General features: G+C 43.7%; 1 pseudogene; it reads right to left on the bottom strand.

The window, feature by feature from the left end:
- Positions 1-3,408: 3,408 nt before the first annotated feature.
- LOC118653757 lies at positions 3,409-4,173 on the bottom strand (annotated as a pseudogene).
- Positions 4,174-14,281: the final 10,108 nt, after the last annotated feature.

Below are 14,281 nucleotides of genomic sequence, written 5' to 3'. Positions count from 1 at the left end.
GAGAGGATGTGAAGAAAAGGGAACTGTCATGCGTTGTTGGTGGGAATGTAGACTGGTGCAGCCATTGTGGAAAACAGTATGGAGTTTCCTCAAAACATTAAAAATGGAACAGCTTTATGACCCAGCGATCCCACTTCTGGGAATATATATCTAATCAACCCCAAATGACTAATTCAAAAGAATATATGTACCCCTGTGTTCATTCCAGTGTTATTTACAACTAGAGCCCCAGTGCACGAAATTCGTGCACTGGGGGTGGGGGGGAATCCCTCAGCCCGGCCTGTGCCCTCTCACAGTCTGGGACCCCTCGCTCCTTACCACCCGCCTGCTTGCTGCTCCCTACCACTTGGCTCGCTGCTCCTCAGTGCTGCTGCAGAGGTTCCTGCCACCTCCGCTGCACTCACCAGCCATGAGCCCGGCTTCTGGATGAGCAGCACTCCCCCTGAGGGAACTCATTGTACCTCCAGGCCCTGGTTGGTGTGGATCAGTAGTTAGAGTGTCCTCCCACGCACCAAAGGGTCATGAGTTCGATTGCAGGTGAGGGCACATACACAGGTTGTGGGTTGCTTGGGAAACTGATCAATGTTTCTCTTTCTCTTTCCCTCTCCTTTCCTCTCCCTCTAGCATCAATGAAAAGAACATATCCTTAGAGGAGGACTTAAAAAGAAAAAAAAATGCTGGTTTGGTTCAGTGGATAGTGCTTCTGCAGGCAGACTGAAGGGTACCAGGTTGGATTCCAATCGAAGGCATATACCTGGGTTGCCGGCTTAATCCAGGGCCCTGGTCAGGGATTCAGCAAGAGACAACCATTTGATGTCTCTCATATTAGTTTCTGTCTTTCTCCCTCCCTTCCACTCTCTGTAAAAAAAAATAAATAAATAAACAAAAAAAATCAATGCAAAAATGTCCTCAGGTGAGGATTAACCAAAACAAACAAACACCCATTCCCAGTGTGATTATTGAAGGAGCATATGAAGTATTTGTTGAATGAATGGGAAGGGATGAGACTTTGCTTTCTAACTGTTTTAGCAACTCTGCAAGCCAGAGGGTTTATTTTTATTTTTTAAAATATATTTTATTGATTTTTACAGAGAGGAAGGTAGAGGGATAGAGAGTAAGAAACATCGATGAGAGAGAAACATCGATCAGCTGCCTCCTGCACACCCCCTACTGGGGATGTGCCCGCAACAAAGGTATATGCCCTTGACTAGAATTGAACCCGGGACCCCTCAGTCCACAGGCCGATGCTCTATCCACTGAGCCAAACTGGTTAGGGCCAGCGGGTTTATATTTTATTTTCATTTTTATTGATTGATTATTGAGAGAGAGGAAGGGAGCGAGAGAAACATCAGTGTGTTGTTCCACTTACGATGCTCTCTTTGGTTGCTTCTTGTCTGTGCCCTGACCAGGGATCCAACCTGCAACTTTGCTGTATCAGGAGGAGGCTCTAATCCACTGCTCAGGGTGCTGCCTGTCAGGGCCCCTCAACAAAATCCCTCTGGTGTGCCCTGGCCCCTGCTGTGGGTCGGAGCTCCTCTGTCACAGCAAAGGTTTGGGTTCCATTCTGTCAGGTTTTGGGTTTGATTCCTGGTCCACGCTGACTGCTGTTCAGCAAGTGACCGAGGACCATTGAAGTCCATGTGCTCTAGTCATTCGGCGGGGACCCGGGGTTCCATGGCTGACTTGGCCGACTCTGATCCCTGCTACCCCCAGTCCTCCATCCAGGGCGACTTCAACTATAAAAGTTGTGTGGCCTCCAGGTAGGTCGCCCTCTCCATGGCTCACCAGGCTTGGTTTCTGCGCAGTTGCCCTGGGAGGTGGATTTCCGGGTTCACAGGGAGAGAGCCCTCAGATCCAGACTCCCAGGGAGAGCCGGTTGGGGGCTGAGTGCTGGCTGACCTCTGCAGTCGCCCCACCAACCCGATCTCCCCTGCCTGTGGCCCCGCCCCTCACTTCCTGATCTCAGATCAGGGGACCACAGGCACCTCAGTACCCAGTCCCCTGGGTGCCGCCATGCCTGTGGCCCTTCCCCTCCCTTTGCGATTGAAGATCATAGGGCTGCAGGCACGCTGCACCTGAACGCCAGGGGCAGCCGTGCCTGTGACCCCGCCCCTCACTTCCCCATCTCAGATCAGGGGACCACAGGCACCTCAGCACCCAGTGCCCTGGGTGCCGCCATGCCTGCGGCCTCGCCCCTCCCTTTGCCATTGCAGATCAGATGGCCTCAGGCAGGCTGCACCCTGGGCCTGCACCCGGTGCTCAGGGTGCTGCCATGCCTGCTGCCCCGCCCCTCCCTTTGTGATCGCATATCCAGGGCCCCAGGCACAGCTGCACCATGCCTGCGGCCCGCCTCTCCCTTCAAGATCGCAGATCAGGGGACTGCAGGCACAGGGGCACCTCTGGCCCTGGTTGTCCTACACCCAGGCTCTCTCTTCTTCCCACCGCCATGGCGATCACTGGCACCCCTGCTGGGGGGTGTCGCCTGGCCTGCTGGGCTTTCTGATGGTGATCACTGGCTGGGGGGTGGGCAAAGGCAGCCCGCAGGCCTTTGCCCACCCCCCAGCTCTTGCCTGACACCATTCTTCCGTCTTTCCCCTTTAGCCTCCCATCATTTCGTCTATGTATGCAAATTAGCTGCCATCTTTGTTGGCGGTTAACCGCCATCTTGGCTGGCAGTTAATTTGCATATCACCCTGATTAGCCAATGGGAAGGGTAGCTGTCGTACGCTAATTACCATGTTTCTCTTTTATTAGATAGGACTAGAGGCCCTGTGCACAAAAATTTGTGCACTCGGGTGGGTCCCTCAGCCTGGCCTGTGCCCTCTCAAAATCTGGGGCCCCTTGGGGCCCCTTCCCCTGGCTGCTGGCACCAGTTTTCCTCCGGTGCCTGGAACCCAGGCCTTTGCTCTTTGCCAGGAGGGGCCAGCGCAGTGGGCAAGGGGCTTAGCTCTTTTAAAAATACTTCTGAATGTTTGGTAAATAACCCTGTAGGAATCTACTTTCTGAAACATGTTGGTTGTTAAGGGCTGATTTGGGTAATCAACAAAATGTATGTTAAAATCCTAATCCCCAGAACCTCAGAATGTACCTGTATATAGAGATAAGATCTTTAAAGAGGGGATTACATTAAATTGAGGCAGTTCCAGTGGGACCCTTAGCCCATCTCACTGAAGTCCTTAGAAGAAGAGGAATGTTGGGGTCTTGCCTCAGCAGGTCCAGGGGTTCCCAAAGGTGTGGATGGAGTCGGAGAAGAAGGAATGACACAGAGGCAGCGTTCAGGTGATCATCATAGCCAGGTTCTCTTTTTATTGTCCTGTTACATCTATATTTATACTATTTGATCCTATAAGCATGCCTCTATAAGCTTATTTTTTGCCGAGGAGAGCATGGGGTCTGTTTATTGGGGGGTCAGTCAAAGGGGGAGCTGGCTAGGGTGGGGTAGGGCAGCTACTTGTCTGGCCCCTGAGAAACCCAACTTGAGTCCAGAGCCTCGACCGCTTTGAAGCCAAAGTCTTCCTCCACCTTTATCTGCACGGGGGCCAGCTCCGGAGTCAGTGGGACTCCTGCCCGGCCACCTTCCGGTGGCACTCGCCGCCTCTTCCAACCGCTGGGCCCCTCGCCAAGGGCCCGGCTGCTGGCTTCTGTGAGAGCTGGCATCCTCCTGGGTGGGGACAGCCCCTCTTTCTCTGGAGGCTCGTTCTCAGCGTTGCCTGGGGTGGGGGCGTCTGTGCCCTGGCTGCCCTTGTCCTCCAGTAAGATGGTGAACTGGCTGGCCCGGTAGTTGTCTCCTTAGGAGTCCAGCACCTTCATGAGGAACCTCCGCTCTTGTTGGAGTCCCCGTGTTATCCTCTATATCTGATGGAGCCTGTTCAGGACCCGCTCCTTCGCCTGCTCGATCTCCCTGCAGCTCCGATCCAGCGCCTGGTACTTCCTGTGATTGAGTTCCCATTGGCGCCCCCATTGCCTGCCTCAGGCTGCCTCCTCCTCTTCGTCTTGCTCCTGGAGGCTGGAGCTGCCCAGACCCCCAGAACTCCACTTTGGTCTCAAGCTCGCTCTCCAGGATGTGACCACCTTCAGCGGAGGCAGTGCCAGCTCCCAGCCCGGAGGTGCTGAGAATTCCTCAAAGCCCACGGCTGCCATGGACCCCTCTCTCTGCTCCAGCTCCATTTCTCCCTGGCTCCGGGCGCAGAACTTCCAACCTTGCAAGCCTCTAGTTTAAAGTGGCTTGCAAAACTACAGCCCATCAGATTTCACAGCCAGGCACCCAGGCCTGGCTGCTAAGCCTCCTGGGAGTTGTAGTTCTCTATTTCCAGCTTGCCTCCCTCGCCCCACCCCCACCCCAGTCCCAACTGAAAGGCCCTGCTGGCTGGTCTAACCCTGTGGCCAGGCATCTGAGTCACTTAGGGTCTTTATTCCTGTCCCAACACCACGCCATCTGACCATGGAGACTCTCCTCTTAGGAGGCCCCTGGGTCTCCTTCTGGGTCTCCTCTGCCCAGGCACCGGATTGCGTGCCCCAGCAGCAATGCAGCCCTGGTGCCTGGGTCTACTTCTGGGTCTCCTGCTGGGGCCTGGCTGTGTCGCCCCTGGGGTCCAGATGGTGTCCCCAGGCAGCTATGCAGCCTGGCCTCTGGCCCTGCTTCTGGGTGTTCTCCCATCACTGGTGATAAGTGATCTGAGAAGCCAGGCGGGGCAGGGAAGAGGCAGACATCCACCTCTTCCCTGCCCCACCCAGCTTCTCTGATTACTGGCCCAGGGCCGGCAAAGGCAGCCAGGTTCTCCCATCACAGAAGCCAGCAAAGGTGGCCTGGCTTCTCCGAGCAAAGGCATCTCAGTTCTCTGGCTCTTGGCTGCCACCTGGGTTTCCGATTGCAGTCAGCGGCAGGTGGCTTCTTCCCTCCTTCCCCATTCGCTTCCCAGCATTGGGCCTACATATGCAAATTAACCGCCATCTTTGTTGGCGGTTAACCGCCATCTTGGCTGGCAGTTAACCGCCATCTTGGCTGGCAGTTAATTTGCATATTGCCCTGATTAGCCAATGGGAAGGGTAGTGGATGTACGGCTAATTACCATGTTTCTCTTTTATTAGATAGGATAGCTAAGATCTGGAAAAGCCAAAGTGCCCATTAATAGATGAGTGGATAAAAAAGATGTGGTACAAGAATTGGATAGAAAATGGCAGCCAAATGGGCAGCAGTGTTGTGCACCTCCTCCTTGGGCCAGACCAGAAAAGTAACTAAATCTGAGAGCATCCACCCTGAATTAACAAATTAGACACAGTTAAGGAGACAATTTTCAATAAGGATGGGCAGAGGATGCCTGGAGAATGCTGCTTACCAGACATAAGCCATGTGGAACAACCACTATGCCCTGGCAGTGAGTGGCACAGTACCTCCCAGCAGGCAAAGAGATGTCTACAGGGAGCATGCACTGCCAGAGTGTGATCCTGCACCAAGCCTCCTTATCAGTCCACTAGGACCCAGCATTCTAGGATCTGGCTCCAAGACCCCACAGTGAGTGCAAGCGAGGGAGACCCCTGTGCCCCATGCCCTACCCAGACCCCAGAACCATGCTGTTATCCTGACCTAGAGCCACCTGGCACCTGCTCCATCCTGAGCCCTGGGACCTGCTGCTGGGGTAACCTGGAGCAACCGAGAGCATACTCCAGAAGAGCCACAGGAAAGTAAGGACTGTGTGACCCAGAGCAATCTGTCCAACCCAGAGCAACCCATACTCATTCCACTCTAGCCCCCTGGACAACCCTGCTGGGGTGACCCAGAGAAACACATCACATGCCCTCTTCACCCTGGCTGGGGTGGGTCAACCCGGAGCAACCCAGCATGCAACTCACTTGGGGCCACAAGGGAGCTCTGACTATGCAACCCATGCCCGCTCCATCCCAGCCCCTGGGACAGTCCTGCCAGGGCCATCCTGAGCAACCTAATACCACTTCACTCTGTGTGACAGGAGAGCATTGACTGAGCGAACCAGTGCAACTCATCCTTGCTCAACACTGAGGAGGGGTGAACAGGAGCAACCCAGCACGCATCTCACTCAGGTTACAAGTGAGGACTGTGCAACCCAGAGCAACTTGTGCCCACTCCACCCCTAACCTAGGGTCTTGCTGCTGGAGCAACATGAAATAAACCAGCATGTACCCGACTTGGGCCACATGGCAGTTCTGACTCTGTGACCCAAAGGAACCCAAACCTGCTTTACCATGGCCTCTGGGACAGACCTGCAGGGGATACTCTGAGCAACCCAGCACATGCCTCACTCTAGGCCAGTGGTCGGCAAACTGCGGCTTGGCAAACCATGGCTCATGAGCCACATGCAGCTCTTTGGCCCCTTGAGTGTGGCTCTTCCACAAAATACTGGCTCTTCCACAAAACACTGACTTCTGCGCATGGGCCATGAAGTTTCAATCGCACTGTATGTGTGCTCCCGCACGTGGTATTTTGTGGAAGAGCCACACTCAAGGGGCCAAAGAGCCACATGTGGCTCGTGAGCTGTGGTTTGCTGACCACGGCTCTAGGCCACAGGAGAGCACGGCTGCTGTGACCTGGAGTAAGCCGATGTGCCCAACCAGGGGCCACAGGACTGCACTGCAAGTGCACTGCCAGAGGGACCTTGGGTGCCACCCTGCCATGGGTGCTGAGGCTGCACAGAGAATTGAATGCCAGAGGACTCTGGGTCCTCACAGGGAGTTACACACCAGAGGAACTGGGTACAGATTCCCACCAACCAAAGCATCTAAAGCAGACAACTGAGGGACCAGATCCCTGGGAGAAGGGGAAACAACTCAGAGCAGAGACAATAAAGGCATGAGACTCAAGGCAGACCCAGCCTCTGGGCTAATGATTTCTGGATAGAGTCTTCACTGATAGAGTCTTCAACCTCTCAAACCCCAAACAGGGTGTCCAGGGCAAGAAAGAGGCAGCAAAAATTGTGGAGACAAAGAAACAACCACCCAAGGAAAGAAAAGGAAGAATCACCAGAAAAGGAATTAAATGAAACAAAGGCGTGTGATATGTCAGAGTAAGAATTCAGAGTGAGAGTCATACAGTTCATAAAAAATGGATGATAAAATCAAAAATTTATGTAAGAATCAAGTGGGAAATCAAAAATGATATAGCTACAATAAAAAAAAAAACAAAAAGCTTCAAAAGTAGACTAGAAGAAGTGGAGGATAAAATTAGTGAATTAGAAGATAGGACAGAAAAACACACCAAATCTGAACAGTAATTGGAGACAAAAATTAGAAAGCAGGAGGAGAGCTTAAGGGAGAACATTAAATGAAGCAACATATGTATAATAGAGGGTGTCAGAAAGAAAAGAAGAGGAGCAAGGATTAGAACACCTATTTGAAGAATTAATGATGGAAAACATCCCTGATTTGAGAAAGACAATAGTCATACAACCACAGTGTATCAAACAAGATGAAACCCAAAAGACCCACACCAAAACATGTTGTCATTACAATGGCAAATATTAACAACAAAGAGAGAATCTTAAAGGCTGCAAGAGAGAGACAGAGATTTACCTACAAGAGATCTCCCATTAAATTATCAAATGATTTATCAACAGAAACACATTAGGCCAGTAGGGAATGGAATGAAATATACAAAGTCATGCAAAGCAAGGGACTGAATCCAAAAATACTCTATCCAGCACAGCTATAAATCAAATTGAAGGAAAAATCAGGAGCTTCACAGACAAAAAAAGGTTAAGGGAGTTTATCACTACTGAGCCAGCAATGCAAGAAATGCTTAAAGGGACTGCTGTAAAAAGAAGAAATAAAAAGGGAAGAAGGAACATAGGCATAAAGAATAAAAATGGTAACAAAAAAGTACCTATCAATAATAACCTTAAATGTAAATGGACTAAATGCTTCAATCAAAAGACATAGAGTGGCTGAATGGTTGAGAAAACATGACCCATATATATGCTGTATACAAGAGACCCACCTGAGAACAAGGGACTCACAAAGACTGAAAGTGAAGAGATGGAAAAATATTTTTAGGCAAATGGAAATGAAAAAAAAGCTGGGGTAAGAATACTTATATGTGATAAAATAGACCCCAAAGTGAAGGCCATAACAAGAGATAATGAATGCCTCTTCATAATAGTAAAGGGATTGATAAAACAAGAGGCTATAACTCTGGTAAACATAAATGCACCCAATGCAGAAGCACCCAAATTCATAAGAAAAACTTCTGAAAGATATCAAGGGAGAGATGGACAACAATACAACCATAGTAGCTGACTTTAATACCACATTGACTTCACTGTACAAATCCTCTAGACAAAAAGTCAGCAAAGAAATAGCAATCCAAAATGACTCACTAGATCAAATGGACTTAATTGACATCTTCAGAATATTTCACCCCAAAGCTACAGACTATACATTCTTCTCAAGTGCACATGGGACATTTTCAAAGATAGACCACATATTGGCACACAGGCATAGTCTCTTCAAATTCAAGAAGATTGAAATCATATTAAGCATCTTCTCAGACCACAGTGGTATAATATTAGAAATAAGCTACAATAAAAACAATAAAAAAATCAAACATTGGAGGCTAAATAACATGTTATTAAACAATGATTGGGTTACCAAAGAGATCAAAGAAGAAATAAAAAAAAAAATTGGAAACAAAAGACAATGAAAACATAACAATCCAAAATCTAAGGGATTCGTGAAAGCACTTTTGAGAGGGAAGTTCTTAACATTATAGGCCTATTTCAAAAAAACAAACAAACAAAAAACTCCAAAAACTGGTAATAAATTATCTAACTCAAAAAGTTAAAGAATTAGAAAGAGAGCAACAAGAGAAGCCCAGAATGAGCAGAAGGAAGGAAATAATAAATATCAGAGTGGAAATAAATGGCATAGAGACAAAAAAAATACAAATGATCAATAAAACCAAGAGCTGGTTTTTGGAAAGGATAAACACGATAGATGAACCTCTAGCCAAGCTCACCAAGAAGCAAAGATATAGGACCCAAATAAATAAAATCAGAAATGAAAGAGGAAAAACAACAACAGACCCCACAGAAATACAAAGGATTATAAAAAAAATAAATCTATAAACAACTCTATTCCAACAAACTGGTCAATCTAGAAGAAATGGACTTATTCATAGAAAAATATGATCTCCCAAAACTCAATCAAGAACATTAAAAAAATCTAAAGAGGCGAATAACTATGGAGGAAATTGAAGCAGTAATTTAAAAAACTTCCAGCAAACAAAAGCCCTGGGCCAGACATCTTCACGGGGGATTTTTACCAAACAATCAAAGAAGAACTAAATCCTATTCTCCTGAGACTATGCAAAAAAAATTATGAGAAAGGATCACTTCCAAGCTCTTTCTATGAAGCCAGCATCACCCTAATCCCAAAACCAGATAAAGACACTACAAAGAAAGAGAATTACAGGCCAATAACCCTGATGAACATAGATGCTAAAATCCTCAGCAAAATCCTAGCAAATTGGATCCAGCATTACATTAGAAACATCATACACCATGACCAAGTGAGAATTATTCCTGGGATGGATGGTACAATATCTGCAAATCAATAAATGTGATACAAACAAATTGACAGACAAAAATCACATAATTGTATCAATTGATGAAGAAAAAGCATTGATGCAGAAAAAGCATTTGACATAATCCAGCACCCTTTCTTCATAAAAACTCTCAGTAAAGTGGGAATGGAGGGGTCATACCTCAACATAATAAAAGCCTTATATGACAAACCTACAGCCAACATCATACTCAATAGGCAAAAACTAAATCCATTTCCCTAAACAACAGGAACAAGACAGGGATGTCCACTCTTACCACTCCTATTGAACATAGTACTGGAAGTGCTACCCATAGTGATCAGAGAAGATGAAGAAATACAAGGCATCCAAATTGGAAAAGAAGAAGTAAAATTTTCATTCACAGATGACATGATATTGTACATAGAAAACCCTAAAGACTCCATCAAAAACTACTATATTTAATAAATGAATTCAGCAAAGTAGCAGGATATGAAATTAAGACCCAGAATTCTATGGCATTTTTTTTACATCAATAATAAACTCATAGAAAGAGAAAGAAACAAAAAATCTCATTTACCATTTCACCAAAAAAAAAATTAGATTCCTAGGAATAAACTTAACCAAGAATGTAAAAGACCTGTACTCAGAAAACTACAAGACATTGGAAAAAAGAGATAGAGAAAGATATAAACAAATGGAAGAATATACCGTGTTCATGGATTGGTAGAATAAACATCATTAAAATGTCCCTACTATCCAAAGCAAGTTATGGATTTAATGTAATCCCCATTAAAATACCAACAGCATATTTCACAGACCTAGAACAATTGTATTTCTGTACAATACAATGAACAATTGTGTGGTATGAAGTTAAACAGACATGAACTCAAGTACCAAAGTTGCTGAACCCAGGTCCAGTCTGACCCCACCGGTCTATCACCTGGTGCCATTCCTTCAGCCACCAACAATTGGCAATTAAAACAATAAATATTTATAATAGGATAAAAATATTAAAGGCATAGACAAAATTTATCAAAATGTTTCATATTTATATTCTGAAATTAAATAACATTGTTGGTAGAAGTTCCAGAAATCATTAGAAAATATACTATGTTCATGGGTCATAACATTTAATATAGTTAAGATCTCAGTTTTTCCAAATTTATCTACAGATTTAGTGCAATATCCCAATTGTTTCTAGAAGATAATTTGTAGAAATTGGTGGCTTCATTCAAAATTATATATAGAAATGCAAAGGAGACAGATAAGCCAAAATAATTATTAAAAATGAAGTTGGAAGACTTATACCACATGATTTTAAGAATTACTGTGAAGCTTTAGTAATCACAATATATCATGACATAAAAATAGACAATTCTCCAAAGATGACATACAGATGGCCAATGTAAAGATGCACAATGCCACTAATCATCAGAGAAACTCAAATTAAAACCACAATGAAATATCAACTTACACCTGTCAGAATGGTTATTATTAGTAAATCAACAAACAACAAGTGTTGGTGAAGATGTGGATAAAAGGGAACCCTCATTCACTGTTGGTGGGAATACAGATTGGTGCAGCCATTGTAGAAGGCAGTATGGATTTTCCTCAAAAAATTAAAAATGGAACTGCCTTATGACCCAGTGATTCCACTTCTTGGAATATATCCAAAGAAACCTGAAATACTAATTTGAAATAATATATGCACCCCTATTTTTATTTTCATGCTATTTACAGTAGCCAAGATTTTGGAATAGCCCAAGTAGATGAGTGGATAAAATAGCTGTGGTATATTTACACAATGGAATATTATTTGGTGGTTTTTTAAAAAAGGAAATCTTATTCTTTGCGACAGCATGGAGAGATCTGGAGAACATTAGTCTAAGTGAAATAAGCCAGTCAGAGAAAGACAGTACCATATGAGTTCACTCACATCTGGAATCTAATGAACAAAATGTGCTAACAAGCAAAGTAGAGACAGACTCATAGATAGAGGGAAGGCTGACAGCTTTCAGCAAGTGGGAGGGGCTGGGTTGAAGGGGTGGAGGGATTGAGCAAAAAAGAAGAAAAAAGGAGAAAGAATTTACAGACATGGAAAACAGTATGGGCATAGGAGGGATCAATGAGTGATGGATGGAGAGTTGACTTGGGATGGTGAATACACAAAATGTGTACAGACGATGTGTTTTAGAATTGTGCACCTGAAACCTATATAATTTTGTTAGCCAGTTTCATCCCAATAAATTTAATAGAAAGGAAAAAAATACCAAAGACATTTGTATTATTTTACTAATATAGTTATCCCCACTTAAAGAAAATAATCTACATATAGATCAATGAAACAGAACAGAATTAAAAAATACCCCACATTGATGTTCTGCAACAGAGACCAGATACCCTTTTCAACAAATGGAGTAGAAATAACTGGATACATGTAAATAAATGAATGAATGTCATTTTATACCTCACACAACACACAAAAAGTAAGTACAAATAGATCACAGAACAAAATATGAACACCAAACTGTAAAGTGTCTAAAAGCAAAACTAGGGAAACAATCTTTGTGACTTTGGTTTAGGCCAGTGATGGCGAACCTTTTGAGCTCGGCGTGTCAGCATTTTGAAAAACTAACTTAACTCTGGTGCCGTGTCACATATAGAAATTTTTTGATATTTGCAACCATAGTAAAACAAAGATCTATATTTTTGATATTTATTTTATATATTTAAATGCCATTTAACAAAGAAAAATCAACCAAAAAAATGAGTTCGCGTGTCACCTCTGACACGCGTGTCATAGGTTGGCCATCACTGGCTTAGGCAAAGGTTTCTTTCACGTGACACAGAATATATGAACCAAAAGAGAAAAATAGTGATAAAATTTATGTATTTAAAACTGGAAAAAACTTTAGTATTTGAATGACTCTGTTAAAGCAATGAAAAGGCAAGCCACTGAGTTGGAACAAATATTTGTACTGCATAGGTCTGACAAAGACTTATGTTTAGATTACACAGAGAATGCTTACAAAACAATAATGAGACAAATTTAAAAATAGGCAAAAGACTCACTTATATGTGGAATCTAACGAACAAAATAAACTGACAAACTAAATAGATCCAGAACAAAGGAAGTATGGAACAGACTGAAGAAGCTCAGAGGGAATAGATTAACCAAAGAATTTATATGCATATATGCACTGTCCATGGACACAGAAAATAATGTGAAGGCTTGGAGTGGGGTGGGAACTGGGTGGAGGGGAGCAATGGAGAGAAAAAAGAGGGGCATCTGTAATACTCTCAACAATAGAGCCTTTTTTTAAAATAAAAGCTCTTTCTATTCCGGAAAAAAAATAGCATGGACTAAAAAACTATAAATAAAAACTCAAATTTTAACAAATGACTTAAATAGACATTCACAAAAGAATATTTACAAAGGGTAAAAAGCACATAAAAATTTGATCAACATCAAGAAAATTCAAACTAAACAATAAAAACACACTATATACCCTCTAGAATGGATAAAGTTACAAATAATGGAAAAGCCAATTATTGGCGAGTATGTCAAGCAATTCCTACATTGCTGGTGGGAATGTAAAATGAAAATAGTTTGAGTTTCTTATCAAGTTCAACATGTATTACCACATGACTCAGAAATTCTACTTCTAGCTATTTTCCCAAGAAAAAATGGGAGTGTCCACAAATGTTCATAGGGAATCTATATAATAGCCAAAACCACAGGGAGGGGGTTATCCTCCCAGATATCCTTCAACAGGTGATTGGATAAACAATTTGTTATATATCCACAGTATGGTTCTACTCATTTGTTTTGTTAATCTCCCATTTCTGTCCTCATTATATTCATGTTTTCCATTAAATTTTGCAGGTTACTAGTACAGCATATCCTGCTGTAGTTACTTTAAAGTCATTGTCTGCTAATCCCATCATCTCTGTTAATTCTGCATCTGTTCCTATTGAGTGGATTTTTTCCTTCTGTTTATTGGTAAAAGGTTTTTACTTCCACACATGTGTAGCAGATTTTTATTAGAATCTGGACTCTGGGAGTTCTACACTATGGAATATTGGATTTTCCTTAACTTCTCAGGGCAGGGAGGTTAGTTTTGATGGGTAATTAATATACTTTGGGAATTTAGTTTGATCTTTTGAGTTCTGATTTTAAGCTTCACTATGATGATTCTAAAGCTAAGTCAGCCCTACTACAAAGACATGACCCTTCTGGGATATTTACTGATTGTCCTGGCTTTCTAACAAGCACTCTACACTCTAGATGATTAGAAGTTAAATGTCTACATCACTGTATGAATTAAAAAATAGTTCAAATTCAATGCCACAGTTGTTCTTTGCTCAACCTCCTGGAATTTCATCCTATGCATATTCAATAAATATTTAGCAACAGACTCATGGAAATCCTTATGCATATTTCTAAAGCTTTTGCTTTACATATCTCCTTCCTGCACTCACAAATTCTAGCCACTGCAACCTCCATCAATTCTGACCTCTATGTCTTTAATTCAACATGATCACAAGACCCTGCTCATGTTCTTTCTCCTGGAAAAATGGTTTACTAGTATAATGTGTACCAAGTGCAAAACTAGGCAGTGATAACATTGTCCTCATTAATTTCCCTTTTCACAGGAATGACAGTCCTGTGCTTCTTATCCAAACTGAAATGATTGTTTCACATATTTAGCAAAGTTTTGTAGTCATTCA

The sequence above is a fragment of the Myotis myotis genome, unplaced genomic scaffold, assembly GCF_014108235.1.
Source record: "Myotis myotis isolate mMyoMyo1 unplaced genomic scaffold, mMyoMyo1.p scaffold_m19_p_4, whole genome shotgun sequence".
NCBI classification, from domain to species: domain Eukaryota; kingdom Metazoa; phylum Chordata; class Mammalia; order Chiroptera; family Vespertilionidae; genus Myotis; species Myotis myotis.
Note: the sequence above shows the minus strand (reverse complement) of the source record. Positions and strands in the feature narration are given on the sequence as shown.